General features: G+C 32.1%; 1 pseudogene; it reads left to right on the top strand.

Moving 5' to 3' along the window:
- The first annotated feature begins 4,900 nt into the window (after positions 1–4,900).
- Positions 4,901–10,346, top strand: LOC149881322 (uncharacterized; annotated as a pseudogene).
- The last annotated feature ends 6,463 nt before the right edge of the window (positions 10,347–16,809 follow it).

Below are 16,809 nucleotides of genomic sequence, written 5' to 3'. Positions count from 1 at the left end.
TTGTTAGGATTCGCACGTCGACATTCAGGGCAGGATCCAACAAATTCGCGTATGTCTTTTGAAATCGACTTCCACCAATATCTCTCAGTTGCTTTTTTGAGCATGGCGTTTTGCCCAAAGTGACATCCTTTAACTATGTTGCTATAGAGAGTTCGTATTATACGGTTTCGCTCTTCTTCTCCAATTACAACTAACAGCAAATCGTTTTTCATTTCCGATATGAAATAATTCTCCATTTACTAACTGGAAGCATTCTACTTTCTTTCGAAGTTACCTCTTATCGTCTTTCTTATACTTCGATGGATATTTCTTTTTCCCGAGATATATAACCAGAATCTCGCTTTCTTCTTTTTTCATATTCTTGTTTCAAACAGTTAAATAAAACAAAAACAACTTATATTTGCAAGTTTTATACTTTTATGTAACTAGTTGAATAATAAACGTTCGAAAATATTCTTGTTCTTCACTGAAAGCAAATAACTATAACAAGTAAAAATTGTAAGTTATTTCATAAAAATGATCCGCAATTTTATTAATTTTTTTTACTAAACATAACAAATTACTCATACAGATTTGATTTAGTAGTTCATAATTAGTCAAGAAAAATCGAAATCTAACGAGCTTTTGCTTTTAAAACATTCAAAAACGTTCTAAACTTGCCCGAAGTTACTTTGTTAATAATCAAGCATAATTTTTGTTAAAAATATGTTTAGAGAATCCGAATTTAAACTTATCTGACATTCAGTTTTTTCTTTAATGATGCGTTTGATTCAATTGAAACGTTGTTTTTTAATCAGATTTAGCATTTGATTAGATCATTCTTTAACATTTTTTTGCGCAATCATATCAGTTTGTATATTTAAGAAAATATTTCGGGGGAACTAATGTTACGGAGGAAATTTTATTTTGCAGATGGGGGAAAAAATTATACCAGGGGGGAAATATTAATTCGAAATAAATTTTCCCCCGGAAAGTATATCACGGGAAGTTTTATAATGGGAAATAATTATTTCGTGACACCGGCATGATGCGAAACGACCGTTTAAATTATTTGGCAACTATGAATAAAAAACGTTATAAAGTTGGAAATTGCGTCAATGCTGCTTGTAATCGTCTTGCTCCATATCTCATTTTTAATTTTAAAAATCTTTATGAAGGCGATTGGTGCTTAAGTAGTCCAGACGATGACGTATACGCCATATCTTCATCCTGATGGATGGAAGATAGCAAACTATGATGTGGCTCACTGGCGTGTATGTTCCCGCTATTAAGAAAGTTCCAGATAATTAGTTAAAGTTGTACTTTAATGAATTAATTGTTTAATTATATAAATGAAGTTATAGTAGTAGGCATTCATATTTCAGTCGAAGATGGATATCTGACACATGTTACTTATCGGGTTGTGCTTATTTGTATCGAAAACGGTAGCTTGTTAATTTGCGTACCAGCTCATTCGTTACACATTCTTCAGCCTCTAGATTTGGGTGTTTATTGCCATGTCAAAAGAGTTTGGCGCAAGTTACTACAACAGTTTTACGCAGAGACAAAATTCAGCAACTAATCATAAGAGTGTTTTAGTCAACTGCAAGCAAAACCTTACAGCTTTGATGAAGTTTTTACACCCACCCAAATTGTCAATGGATGTCAGAATACTGGCTTGTTTCCATCCACAACAATTAAATTGACGTTAGACGAAGCTTCAACAAGTCAAAGTATGGAACGGTACCAGTGTGAAAATTCAAAATGCAAGGTTTGGCTGTGTAAAACATGCATACCAAAGCGATATGTAAAAGGTGCTGAGTTTTATTGCACTAAAATGTGCCCCCTAAGTGAAAACTCTACTTAGCCTCTAGTAACCCTCAACGATTCAAAATAGTCGCAAGAATAAAAAGTTTTTTTTATTTGGTTATTTTCTGATTGGCTTTTATTAGGATTTTTTTGTTGTTTTTTTTATTTAAGTGCTGTTTTAGTTACACATAATTTTGCGTATTTCATTCTCCCCGACTGCGATGGTAGTATGAAATAACTTTATTTTTGAATTAAAGTTTCTTAACGCTTTTTCATTTGATTTAAATATATTTAAATAAAGCTCAAAGTTTTCTACAGCATAAAAAAAAATAAAATAAAATAAAAACTTTTTTCCTGAACAAAAGAAATTAATCATAACTCCTTAACATTTCATTTGACCCCATTTTACTTTATCCTTTAAATTTACATGAGCAGTTTTCATTGTAAATTTTTTGGTTTTTTGAATTATATGATTGCTAATATTTTGTGAGTTTTAGTCATTTTGTGAGCTCTGATAGCAATCTTGAAGCTAAACATTTTCGTAGCATTGTTTAACAAAATTCTTCGGACATTTTTTTTAAAAGAAAAGTTTTTATTGAATTTTCAAACTATAATGAATAAATTTATATCAGTTTAAAAGCAATACAAAATTTGAGTTTCTTGGAGTTTCGGCACATTTTTTTGTGCATTTTAACCACTGTTAAACACCCTAACGTTGCCAAACACACTCCCCACAGTTTAAGTTATCACCGCACAAAATAAGTTACTTCCCTTACATTCCGTATTCTTTGACAAGGCATCTGAAGGCTTTATGCAATCAATTACTCACCTCAACTAGTCATAATCATAACTTAAATAATATTAATAACTGTGAAACTAAGCACAAAAATGATACAAAAACCAAATATGGTTACCGAAGCTTTTTCGTTATTAAATTCGCAGCAAAACATCGGAAGTAATTAGAAACTCCATAATCTCAATCAAAATAAAGCTTTTAAAGTTAGGAGATTGTCTATATTACACCTCAAGCAATCTTTGACCATTTATAATCTCCTCCCCTCCTTCGTATTGTAAGTCATACATTTCTTACCGACCCCCTCTAAAAGTTCGTAATAAAGTTTCTATCCCCCTCGCCCTTAACAACTTTCTGTTTAATATACAAATCTAACTTTTAAATTATATTTTATTAGCTGTATCTGCACACCACATTAATATGGAGAATGGTGAAAAAATTTCGTCAGTGGAATTCGACTCGGAAATGACTTTGTCAGTGTGGTAACGTTAATCCAGTTATTTTTGTGACTAACATCGGTCAACAAAGTGCCTCAAAAAATTTAAATAAAGTTAAATTTAATTTTATTGTACTATTTAACAGAAAAAGAATCATTATTATTACGTTCAATCTATTAATCTTTGCAATGATTTTGGCATAATTATGCTGGCAATGCACCTTGTTTCAACGTCAAGTGTTCACAGTTGACAATAAAATTGCCTGATGCAGAAACGCTCTCTCCGAGGATATCAATGCTGCAGACATGCATAACCTTTTTCGGGAAAGTTCAGACAGGATTGAAAACTTCTTCTTTTGAACTTGCTCAAATTCCCCTGTCTGAGGGTCAAGCACATGTCAACTTTTTTACTTCCACTAACGACATGATTTGAAGCTTTGAGCACCAGTGCCTGTATTTTTGATTTTAGTGACTTCAGTGTCTGGAGAATCTTGAATATTCTCAATTTACAAAAAAAGTCTTGGCATTTGGTCGACGGCTAAAGCTTTGCCACTATAAATCTTCTGAAGCCAACGTAAAAGTTTTACTTTTGTTTTGCAGAAACCCAGGTTTCTGCAAAACAAAAGTAAAGCTTTTACGTTATCATTAGAATTCTGAAATCCATATTAAACTGATGTTGGTACAGATGAGGTAGCTTATAATTCGAGTGATTCGTTGTATTGTTTGGCAAATTGCGAACAAGCCCATTCAAAATCCATTTCCTAACTTATCTTTTCAAAATAAAAAGTTCTTGTCCATTCATTCTTTCTTTATAACTTTCATCTTGGTCTTAAGTGTCCCTTATATTAGTGTTCTTTTTTTTTTTAATATTTTTTTTATTTCTTCATTCTATTTTTTCTAGCCTCTTAATATCTGGCTATTTAATAGCCCTGCAGCTTCAGTTATAAGTTGAACATTGAGATGTTATGTGAGCTAAATGGTGCAGAATTGACTACAGCGAATCTTTTTATCGCTTGCACATCCACTTTGTTTGACATTAAGTTAGCCCAAATATTTCTCTCTGGTTGAAAAACTGGTCGTTTCTTGCAACCAAGGTTAACATCTCTTATCGACATATTTCTTCACCATTAGCTTGACCAATCTCACAAAATAAGGTTAAGTTTTATACCTACTTCCAGGGACTTTTTTATTATTTTTATGAACCTTTTATGATATTTGCCGAAAGATACCAATTTATATTGTAAATTAATCAAATCTGCCCTAAGCTTAGAAATTGCAGCTGTTAACTTAAAAGATTTTTCTGTAACACGCCAATTCAACAAAAGGTATCACTGAATTGTCATTAACACTCAATCTGGAAATATTTTCCATTTAGGAGATGCAATTTACCCATGGCGAACTTTATAACAGGTTTACTCACCGTGCGAATGATGTCAAAAACTGGAGGCGAACATATTGTATTTCAAAATTCTGATACTTGTGAAGCCTTAAAGATCTCGCTATATTATTTAGTCAATATTTAAGTATTCAACAATATTTGAATCAATGTATACAAAAACGTTTCAAGCCATTTTTTCTTAATATTTGACTTTTTGATGAAAATTTGTTCTTTGAAGACAGTTCCATCATTGTATAGTAAAACATTCTAAGTCAGACTTCTCCGTACACTTTGAATAGAGAGCTGAAATATTGTCTATAAACTAAAAGGTTCTAGGTCAGTGACTTAGAAGGTTTTTGTTGGCAGTACTGAGAAAACCAGCTGTGTTCTGCTGGTAGCAATCAGATGCTTTTAATCCAATTTTTGTTTTGTTTTGGTTACAAGTTTGAGATTATTTGGTCTTATTTTATTATTCATCTCGTTGTTTTAATGAAAAAGACTTATAATGGATAAAGAACCTAGTACTAGCAGTGGAAGAAAGGTTGAAAATGAGGCTCTGTGGAAAAGGAATGTTATTAAAGAAGCTAGAGAGAAAGGTAAAGAGTACATTGACTAAAAAGGAAGAACTGTACCTGCTATTACTGTTGGAACTGATTGCAGGTGAGACTTTTATTGCAATTTCGATACCCAATTAGCCTTTTAATAATTTGTTTAGGCCTATCATAGCATATCATGCAACATGTTTTCATAAAAACGCCTCAGACAAAACTAATGCAACACTTTCCAAATCGTTCCATTTAGGCTAGTGAATTGACCTTAAACAGTAGCCAAATGTTATAGCCGAATTTCTTAAATATCATTTTTTAGAGTTTGGCTACGGCATTTAGGCCTACCTCGAACATTTATATCAACAAAATCTAATAAGATATTTTGCTTTCAGATGCTCAAAGAAATGTACGAAACGTTTAAAAAACCAGAGCGACGAGATCTTCGCACGCATGAGATCGTTAAAGACAAAGAACGAGCAAGATGTGTTTCTACAACTGTTGATTACAAGCATGAAAGTGAAAACTCACCGACCCAGAAAGGAAGTTGCTGTAGAAAGAGTAGGTCATGACTTTTCATTCACATACGAGGTTTTGGTGGGGGATGCCAAAGAAAAGGTATGTGTGGATGCCTTTAAAAGCCTTTATTGTATTAAAATTAGTCGTATTCGACGATTGCGCTCCCTGTTGGTATTAGGAAAATCACCAACGGGCCTTCGAGGGAAAAAAATAGGAACAAATGCAATCAGAGGCAATGTAAGACTTCTGATAAGAGAACTTATCGAAAGTTATCCGGTGAAACAGAGCAAATATGCTGGTAAAACTATCAATTTTCTAGATGCTAGGCTAAATGTCAAAATTTTGTACTGAATGTTTAAAGAAAAATATCCTGAAGCAAAATGTAGCTATAAATTTTTTCTAGACTACTTAAGGACAACTTTACGTTAAGATTTGGCCGTCCCCTGATAGACTCTTGTTGCACCTGTGAGGAGCTTAATTTAAAATTGCAAAGCCCTCATCTCAGTGATGCAGCAAAGAAAAATGCTGCTGCTGAACTGATGCTGCACAAACGTCGATCGAAAAAGTTTTACAACAAACTCTAAAATAAAAGCAACGCGGAAACAAAACAAAATGAACCGCATGTCTTAGCGATCGCATTTGACTACATGTAGAATATCCCTTTACCGATGATACCAGTCCAGGAAACCTTTTACCTCAGGCAGCTCTCTGTTAACCTCTTCTCTATTCACGATGTGAAATGCAATAATGGTCATGCTTAAGTGTACCATGAAGGCACAGCCAGAAAAAGCCCTGATAAGGTGTGCTCTTTTGTGTACAATTACCTAATTTCTGCTCCTCCACAGTTTACTGAAGTCCATGTCTACTCAGATAATTATGGAGGAAAAAATAAAAACCATGCACTAAACAGAGTCTTTTTGGCTCTCACAGATAATGGCCAATTTCATCGAATTGAGCAGTACTACCCGATAGGAGTTCACTCGTAGCTACAATTTTTCTCTTTATTCTCTTTATAACCGCGAAGGGACTTCGCGGTAATAAAGAGAAAACTGAAAAGGTATGACAGAGTGTACACTGTTTACCAGATAACTGAACTTATCATTACTTCTAGTACTACTGGTAATAGGGTATATCATACTTGAGCCAAAAATTAATTTTTCAGAATTTTGACTAGCACGCTTGGATTCCTATGTATTTCGGTACGGGGAATTCAAATATAATAATATTTTTGCAAAATATTGATATAGCTTTTTTTAAAAAAAAATAGTTTTTGCAAAATATTGATATAGCTTTTTTTAAAAAAAAATAGTCTTTTATAACTAAAGCTTAATTTTTAAATGTTTTTAGCCAATTAATAATAAAAATTAAAATAATATTAGGTAAAAAATAAACCATTTGTTATAAAACACAAAATTATCATTTAGCTTCCAGGATTCTTGAGCCAGAATGCACGGCTAGGGCTTCCGCCCCCCCCCCCCCCCCCCCGCTCCCTTCTATCAATATTAGTTTTATTATGATTATAAGATCAAGATATATTACAATTAGTATATATATATTTATACACGCACTGGTAGGAGATAGAGTAGGTAGAGTAGGAGCAAGGGGCTTAGTTGCAAAAGCCCCCTCCCCTTACACTTATTCAAAATATTAATTCAAATTATAAATCTGGCTGCCTTAATTTTTGTTTTAGCTCCCCAAAATACTTATAAAATCAACATTAAAACCAAGTATTTATTTAACATTTAATGTTATGCACAACAAAGTATAAATAAAAATCAAAAATACTAAATTAGTAATTACATAAATTACTTAAAGTCTTTTCTTGATTTAAACAAAAGCATTAGTTCACGATTTCGCAATTGAGTTCTTATAAAACCATCTATTTTATCCCAACCACAGACTGACTGAGCTGCTTCTGTGACTAATTTGACTGCTCTCTCGCAACTTTGGGTATGTAATGAGTATAGAGGTAGCTGCAGGGGAGAAACTATCAATGCATTGAGTTGGACTAACGACATATTTGCAGTGAAAATTGGTTCAGTGATGACCTCTTTTTCCCAGTCGATAAGTTCTTTGATGTCACAAGCATCAAGGTTTATTGTTTGCGGAACTTTAAATGGTCAAACATCTGTTGAGCCAAGTTCACTTCCGGCCCTAACTGCCAATATTATGTCGACGGCAAATAACCTTTGTTCTGAGTTATCAGAACAGAGAAGTGAGACAAGTATATTCTCAGGATGAGCCCACCAAGATTCACTTTTGAGATAAAGTTTAGATGCTTCTTTAATCCTATCATCTTGCTTCTGCCAAAGTTGAAACAGTTTTAAAAGATGACAAGAACCATATTTAATTTCATGCTTAACTTAACATGCTTAATTAAATGTCATGCTTAACTTTAATCTCAAAGAACATTCGAAAATAAACCTGAATCACCCAAGTTGCAAGCAGTCTTAAGATCTCTGCATTATCAGGTTCAAGATCATGATTACTCATATAGAGAAGCAGGCATCTCATGCCACAAGTAAGCCATCGACTGTGAGACAATCTACCACATTTAAGAGCTGCTACTTCAGGATCGAGCTTTCCTTTCAATATTGCATTTAAATACTTCCATGCGACTAGACTGTCAGTGCTCTTTTGCTTTAAGAAATCTTCACTTATAGTAACAAGAGGCTCCAGAAGCGGAATTGGCATAAATTTAGTAATTCTTTCAAGATTTTCTACTTTGGAAAGCAGTTTACCTACTGCTCCACTCCATCCTTTATCTGAAGAAGTTGGTCCATCAAGTTTTTCCATAATATGACGGAATGGAAGCTCATTAATGTGAAGCCAGCAAGAAGATCTAAAAAGTTTTCGATTGAGAAGTTCTTCCACAAAATGAAGCATTCCACCTTTCCATCCAGACATTTCATTTGTAGTATCACTGCCAATTAGTTGGAGATTAAGATCTTTACCTCTTTCCATTAACCAGTCGAATAATCCAATAGCACATTGCTTAGCTGGTTTAAATATTTCTGACTTTGGTTTTGGTGTATAATGAGTAAGGTAGCGACCTCTAGGCTCTTCTGTCACAGTTATATGATTTTCTTTGATAACTTGTTTTCTGAAGGTGCCTGTGGTTTTATCATGGATAAGAACTAAAGTTTTATCTTTTCTACCATCAACAAAAATTCCAGTAATTATATTTCTTTCACAGTCGAAATTTTCTTCTACTCTGGAATACTTCATAGCATACTCTTTGGCACGAAAAACTTTCATACTATCACATATGAGATTTTTTTTATCTTCAACAAGTTTTCCTGCCTTTATAATATCTTTCAGTAGACCATTAATGATAGCAGCAGTAGCAGTCGATGATACACCAAATCTGATAGAGGCAACGGCAGCATTACTAATATTAAGGTAGTTTCGTTTAACATAACTCTCTTGATTTTCAATTGTCGAGTCCTCTTCGCTATCACTGACTTTATCGCTATCACTGACTATCACATCATTGGAATTATTATTATTTTCTATTGTAACACCCGTACTTTCATCATCAAATCTAACATCGGTTGGATAAATAGAGACTGATGATTCTAACTTATACTTTGAAGCTTCTTCACGTTGTCGCGTGAGTCTTGCTTGTTCAGTTGACTTGCGTAAGCATTTTAGCCTAAGTTTGGCAGTCTCTTTAAGATCAAGACCAAATTCTTGCATACATGAAACACTGCCTTGTTTTTCTCGCTGGGTTTTTATCCAAATAAGTTCTTTTTTAGGAATTCTTAAATTTAAGTCACATTTGCAAAAGCAACGAGCACCGTCATCACAAGATTCGTTGCAAGGGGCATCATTATCACTGCAGTAAACGATTCTGCATTTGCAAAAAGCAATGTCTAAAAGTTTATCAAGTTTAGGTTCCCAGCATTTTTTGTTTGGCTTTTGAGATTTGTGTCGAGCTATCTTAGAGAATGCAGACCAACTTCTATTAATTCTTAGTGCTATTGCTTTAGTTCCACAAACTATGGGTTCATTAAATTCTGTGTTGGAAATAAGCCATTTTTCTTTTTTTAATATATTATGAATCTGGAAAATATAATACAGCAAGTATAGCAATTAATTTGAAATAAAATCTAAAATGGTAGTTATAATATTTTCAAAGTATATTTGAATATTAACTGATACTTATACACAAAATAATATTGTTAAAAACTCATAGCATATTATAAAAATTAAGCATAAGGTTAAACAATATTTTAAATAATTATTATGTACATTTATAACATAAACAGTCATCATTTAGTAAAAAAACACAATATTTTTGAAAATTAAAAACGTTTTCCCGGTAGCTAGACTTGTTTTTTCACCAAAATAAATTATACCATTCAACTCAGGGTTTATGAATACATAGGAAAAGTGACATACTGAATGAAAATTAAAATATGCAAAAGTATGATATACCCTAACTGGTAAGTTTACTGTTGAAGAAGTCGCAACAGAAGATATTCTAGATTTTCAAAAGTGGTGGCCAACATTCTACAAAAAATCTTGCATTTCGTAAGAAACACGGGGAAAGAAAATTCCTGCTAAGGATAAGATAAGTTTTGGAATAAGTTCTCTAATGCACTTCACTTAAGGGAATTCTTCAGGTGTAATTGTCTGTAGGCCACTCATTGATGGGCTGATGGTCAAAACTTACAAGATGTCTCAAGTAGTCGATTGCATCGTCGAGTTTCCGCACAATGTGTGCTACCCAGTTATGTTCCGATAAAAAGAGTGAAACTGCAGGATATTAGGAAGCTAACGCAATATGTTCCGAATGAGTTCAGTGGTTTTTATGATGAACTCATGAGCTGGCCAATAACCGACGAGGCAAATGACGAGGAAGAGGAACACGATATCCAGTGAGGTGTCTGACAAAGGCTTTTTGATCGGTCCTTTTATACATTGTGTGATTTAATATGTGTTATAGTTTGACCTTTGATTTTTAATAGTTTTTTATACAAAAAATGAATAAATATATAAAAGACAAGCTTTTTGTTATTATCTTTAACACATGTAAACAAAAAGGTTCTAAGTCAGACAACTTTAACTATGTATAACACATATATATATATCACAAATTTTGATATATATTTTAACAAATCTAATATTTAAAGATGTCAAAAAGTACCCAGATTTTTTTGAATTTATTAAAGTAATAATTTTAGATTTAACACGTTTTTCTTGTTCCCCGAAAAAATAGTTTTTATGACTTAGAACGTTTTTGTATACATCGATTCATTTATAATAAACAGGGTTTGTAAATGCTTTCACATGTTGCAATAGAAATATGATAAAAGTTCCAAAGAAAAAACTTTTCGCGTTCCTCGAACACCAGAAGGAAGAAGAAATTGGCTCGTTGTTATACCAAGAGATAATATACAAGATAAGAAAGACACCGTTGTTTGTAAAAAGCACTGACCTGTTGGATACGTTTCAACAAAAGATTATGGCAAAGAAAGATCTCGTGATCCTCTGTCTGCGTTTAAGTGTGTAATACAAAGTTATATTCTTAAGCCATCTGGTTTAGGGCTTCTCAATTCCCGTAAAAATATAATTCCCGGACAAAAATGATTGATTCCGGGACAAAAATGATTGATTTGCCGGGAAATCCCGGGATTAGGTAAAAAGCAAGAATTTATCCAATTAGGTGGGGGAAATGTGTAAATTAAAACAAATACAAAAAAAACACGCCTTTTTAATACTATTACTTTTAACAAGAAAATAAATACAAAATAATTCTTAGAAACTAAGACTCTTAAAACAAAATAAATATCAACTTCAATAACATTACATTTTTTATATTGATTGATTTTTAAAATAATTTTTTAAAAAACATAAATTGTCAATAGCGCTATCACTTAAAAATGATCGAATTTTCGTAACAAAGAGACCTGCCACCGAAAATGCTCTTTCTGAATCGATTGATGTCGGTGGGATAGTTAATAGAGCATTATATAATTTTTCTAAATTATTTGTACGCTTTTTCGTTGCATCAAAAATATCCATTTCTTTTGTAATATTTTTAACGTCACATAATACATCTTCTGGATTCTCAATTCGACTAACCTTCGTAATTGCAGCATCCAATTTTTGATGAAGTGTTAATTCAGATGTTGTCTTCAAATTTGGTTCTGCCATAAACGACATTTCAGTCCCATCGTTACTGCATTCTAATTCCTCAATTTCAACGGAATTTCCACCACCATCAATACCCTCAACAAATAGCTTCGAAAATAATTTTTTAGCCGTAGCGTGAAGGACTGATTTGGAAGGTATTAATAATACAGAATCTATGTCCGATTTGTGTTTATAATTTGATGGATTATTTAAATATTTCAGCAAGCCAACTAAATTTTTATTCCGTCTTTCAACAATTCTCTGTTGCACATGATGCAGCATTTTAGCCGAAAAACAATCTTTATTTTTGCGCAAAACATCTAATATAAACAAATACACCCTCTGCATCAAGTAGGGATGCTTTACGTCGGCCAAGTCTTTCAATTCCCAATTTAATTGGTTGTAACGCTGTTACTACAGTCTGCACGACTAAATACTCTTCTTCCGAAATATTGTTAACATCGTTGTGTTTAAAATCTATCAATGCTTTTAATATACATTTTTTAATGCTATAGGGGAGATGGGGGCGCATTGATCGCCGTAGCAGTGTTTTGAAAATTGCGCAGAACCTGAAAGAGATGTAAAAACTTATTAACTACGAAACACATGTAGAACTATCTGGCTTTTGGAATATATAAATATTTTGATTTAAAAAAATTATAAACATGAATAATTTTAACTTTTAAACAACCCTCTCAAAAGATCAATGTACCCCAAACTATGGGGTACTATGATCTCCGACTTGGGACACATTGATCTTATATGCGTAATATTATCTAAACGTTTAACACTTCTATAACTAAATCTTGTAAATAATTTAGTCAAAGGGTAATATTGTATAACATATAATACATCTAAATTTTTTAATTATTTTTTAAATATAGCAGTTAAACCCACTAGTCTAATTTTTAATTAAAAAATGTATAAATCACAGCAGCTATAAGCTACCCGCTTTATATACGTTTAAAACTTTACAACAACTTGAAATTTATAAGAACTGAAATATAAAGACTGAAATAAGAATACAACTTTTAAGTTTACAAAACTTGTTAAAAGTACAATATTTTGATTAAGAATATTTCATCATTTGTGAAAGTCAAGTTGTGAAGCAGCTTTTGGTTTACATTGTTTTTTATTCCTAAGCAAGTAATTCTTAGTTTCTTTCTTATCTTTTGTGGAGACTGTTGATTTTTGGTTTGCTTCAAAATTTTCTTTTCTTTTGACAAACGAATTTCATTTCTGACAGGAGTATCAGTCAAGATCCTTGTTTTTAACTGCCTACTTTTAACATTTTTTTTTCTGGCAGATGCTTTTGGGTAAGGTTTTAAAACCTCAGGTGAGATTATAGAAGCAACACTTGTTGACACTTTGTTTAAAATACTTGTTTCAATATTTACTATAGTTATTTCAGACTCTATGTGATTAACATGTGCTGGTATCATTTCAGATTCCATGTTGTTGACAGGAGTGATAGTAACTGTATCTGGAGCAGCTCTATCTGTAACTGATGATGGTAAATATTCGTCATCTTTGAAAATTTCAGAATTGAATGGCTCAATGCCAGCTACTCTAAATCCTGTCTGTATATTAGATGGTGAGAAAGCTTTTGTATACGGTTCTCGAACTATTGAAACAATATCATAAATGGTCATTGGTCTTGGGTTTGAAACCATCCAATTATCACATGCAGAATTGTAAAACCTTTTCAATGGTCCAAAAACAGTTCTATCTAATGGCTGCAATTTATGGCTGCAATGGGGAGGAAAACTTATCATTGTAATTCCGTGTTGAATTGCAAGCTCCAAGCCTTTAACAGAAATATGACTTTCATGACTGTCGAGAAGTAACAAAACTGGAGATTCCTGAGAACAGTTTGAATATTTAACAAACTGTTTAATCCATTCTATGAAAATTTCTGAGTTCTTCCAACCAGAAGGATTTGCAAATCCCACACATCCAGGAGGTCCTTCCTTAATCATGTAATCATGAAACTTTACCGTAGGAAAAACAAATAATGGAGGAATGGAATTTCCAATAGCATTAGAGGCACAACATGCAGTTACCAATGTTCCTCGTTCTGCAGATGTGATTCTTCCAACTTGTTTGCTTCCTCTACCAGCTAAAACCTTTACCGGCTTTTGAACGGTTGTTAAACCAGTTTCATCAACATTATATATACAGTTAGGATTATATTTATATCGATTTCTTACCGTTTTAAGATTTTGAAAAAACTCTCTTACAGTGTGTTTGTTAAAAGCTGTTGATCGAGCGAAGCTCGTTGCTTCAGGTGTTCGTAGAGACAACTCTGGTTGTCTTTTCATAAAACCTTGCAACCAATCAATGCCAGCAATTTTATTTTTGATCCATGATGATGGGCATATCTTATTGTTTTTTAAAGCAAATTCATATGCCAATAATCGCGTTGACCTAGTTGAAAGGCCATAGTTCATTTTTGATGCAATTAGTAAATAACTTGATAAACTTTTTTCATCTTCTGCTGTAAAAACTTGTCTATTGTTGTAGTTAGGCTTGAAAGCTTCATTTGGATTAAGCCTCTTTTTACGACAATATCTTTTTAAAGTCATTCTATCTATGTTAAACTGACGTGCTACAACATTCAGTTGTGTTCCTTCTAAAACTTTATTAACAGCTACTTTCATTGTTTCACTTGGTATAGCAACTTTATTTGTTTTTTTAATTCTATTTCTAACCATTTTAAGATCTGTAAAAAAATATATCAATAAAAACATATGTTTTTAATAAATGCTAATATTTAACATAATAATATTATGTTAAATATTTTTTAATTATTATGTTAAATATTATTCTTTTGATATTATAAAATAATAGTATTATTATTACTAGCTTATAACATAAGTAGATTTAAAAAATGAAATGCTAAAAGCTATTGTTTGTTTATATATAGTTTTTTTTTAAATTATAAATACAATTCCATTCGTTTAACTGTATTGCTTATAAACAAAAACATGGGGCACTTCGTCTTCTATGGGGCACTTTGATCCTCCGATCAATGGGCCCCGCATAGTCAAAGATCAATGTACCCCAATAGGTATAGGTAACATATTGATAGCAACATCTACTGTATAAATTGCAGCCAAATAAAAATTATATATTATATTATACACCTAACACTTACAAATTTAAAATAAAATTGTTGTTAACCCATACAGACATCTAAATAAAAACATATTTGAATTATAGTACGATTTAAAAAAATCACTTTTTATGACGAAAAACAATATTTTCTTTATTTTTTTTGACGCTGATAATCTTATGAAAAAATATTACGAATAATCAATTAGGGAAGCATAATGGTTAATTAAATTGCAACCTCACTTCTAGTAAGGCAAAAATGAACGAGTAAAAGCCAAAAGATCATACTGCCCCGGCGATCAATGCGCCCCCATCTCCCCTAAATCGCTCCAACATTGCAAGAAGGCTATTCCACCTTGTCTTTACATCCAGTATTAACTTGAGTTCTATATTGTATGTAACTTTTATGTATTTTTGTAAAATTTCATTTTTAAGTGGTGATTTACGAAACATTCTTACAATTCTCCGGACCTTTTGAATTGTTTGTGCAATACTTATGTGGCCTAATAATTCGTCAGTGATCTCAACGTCTCGCAAATTTAATAAATCGTTGTTTTGGCTTGACTGTAAATCCACTGAAGTTGTAAAATCGATTTCTTCAGACTCGTCATCTTCACTATTATTTTCATCAGAATTTTGACTGTCTGATGCATTACACTCACTGCCCGATGAATTTGAAATCGCTGATTTTTTGTATAGAACATCACAAACTGCTAAATGTAGCCCATGTGCATAACAAAGTTGATGTTCCATCCCGCTTAATCTTCCATATTTTTTCATAACTGATGCATCGTCAGTTACACTAGAAATTATATGCTTCTTTGTAGATAAATTAAATTCGGATAACTTATTTTCAACCATATCAATAGTTTTTTCAGCTGGAAGCGACCCAACTATTTGAATCATGCCCAAGTTCCAAAGCCTAGTAAATGAATGCACATTTAAATTCAAATAGCGACGATTTTTTAAAGATGTGTATTCGTCCATCGAAATAGAGAATCTAGAGCCACCTTGAATTTGCATAGTGATTTCCTTAAGCACTCCTTGTTTTGCTAGATGGTATTGACTTTTTACCAAGTTCATTACATGTGAAGGGTTTTTTAGCAATATCATTCCTTTATCAGATAAAAATTTTCTTATAAATTCAGATTTTGCAATAGCATTAATAGCAAAGCCATCTACAGCCGCCAATTTTGAAACAACTTCTTCTATAGATTCCTTTTTTATATATGACGTAATTTTAGGTTGAACATTTCTAACTTCAAAATTTGTTTCTTCGTTTGGCCTTTTTTTCTTTACTTCAATTTCGACTTCCTTGTGAAGATTTTTTAAATGACGAAGAAGACCACTTGTTGAAAATCCTTTACGCATTATTGTTGTTTTACATATATTACAAGTGGCAGATTCTGTGTTTTTTTCTTTGGTAAAATTTTCCCATGCCTTAGATCCACTTGACATGATACTGTATATTTATTATCTTATCAATTAAATAGACAAAAGTATACTAAAATATAAAACTATATTACCTACAATAAAAATCCCGAAATAGTGTGCTGATTGTAGATAAATTATTTTAAATTAGTTGTAGTTACTAAACATATATTTTAAACTTCACCTACTTGGTTTTTCACTTATTTCACTTTTTACATAAACTACTTTCTTAACGTAACTAATTACTTTACTTTCTAACTTTCAACTTTATGCGTGACTAATTTCTTTTTTTGCACGTACAAGTATTTGTAACTTGTCCGTAGTTATTTTATATTTAACATATCAGGGACCCCCCTTTATTCATTGTAATTTCTTGCAATTGTGATTATTTATTAGATTAGTCACCGATTTTTTGCAGTTTTGGTTTGTGCCTAAGATAGATAAAATATCGATTTAATTGCCCTCTATAATATATCTTCCAAATTTTTATAGGAAAGGAAAAGGAAGTAATTTGTACTCAAATTTTGAGTAATAATATTTTTAATATCTTTTTAAATGTTCAAAATGTTTTAAAAAATTACCGGGATTCCCGGGAAATTTCATTGAAATCCAGGGAATCCCGGTAATTTTTTAAAACATTTTGATTTTGGTAATTGAAATTTGG

This window comes from Hydra viridissima, unplaced genomic scaffold (assembly GCF_058129835.1).
Source record: "Hydra viridissima isolate aposymbiotic clone 2 unplaced genomic scaffold, HvirCarnegie_v1 scaffold_12, whole genome shotgun sequence".
NCBI lineage: Eukaryota > Metazoa > Cnidaria > Hydrozoa > Anthoathecata > Hydridae > Hydra > Hydra viridissima.
The sequence above is the reverse complement of the archived record's forward strand: the minus strand, read 5'-3'. Positions and strand labels throughout refer to the sequence as shown.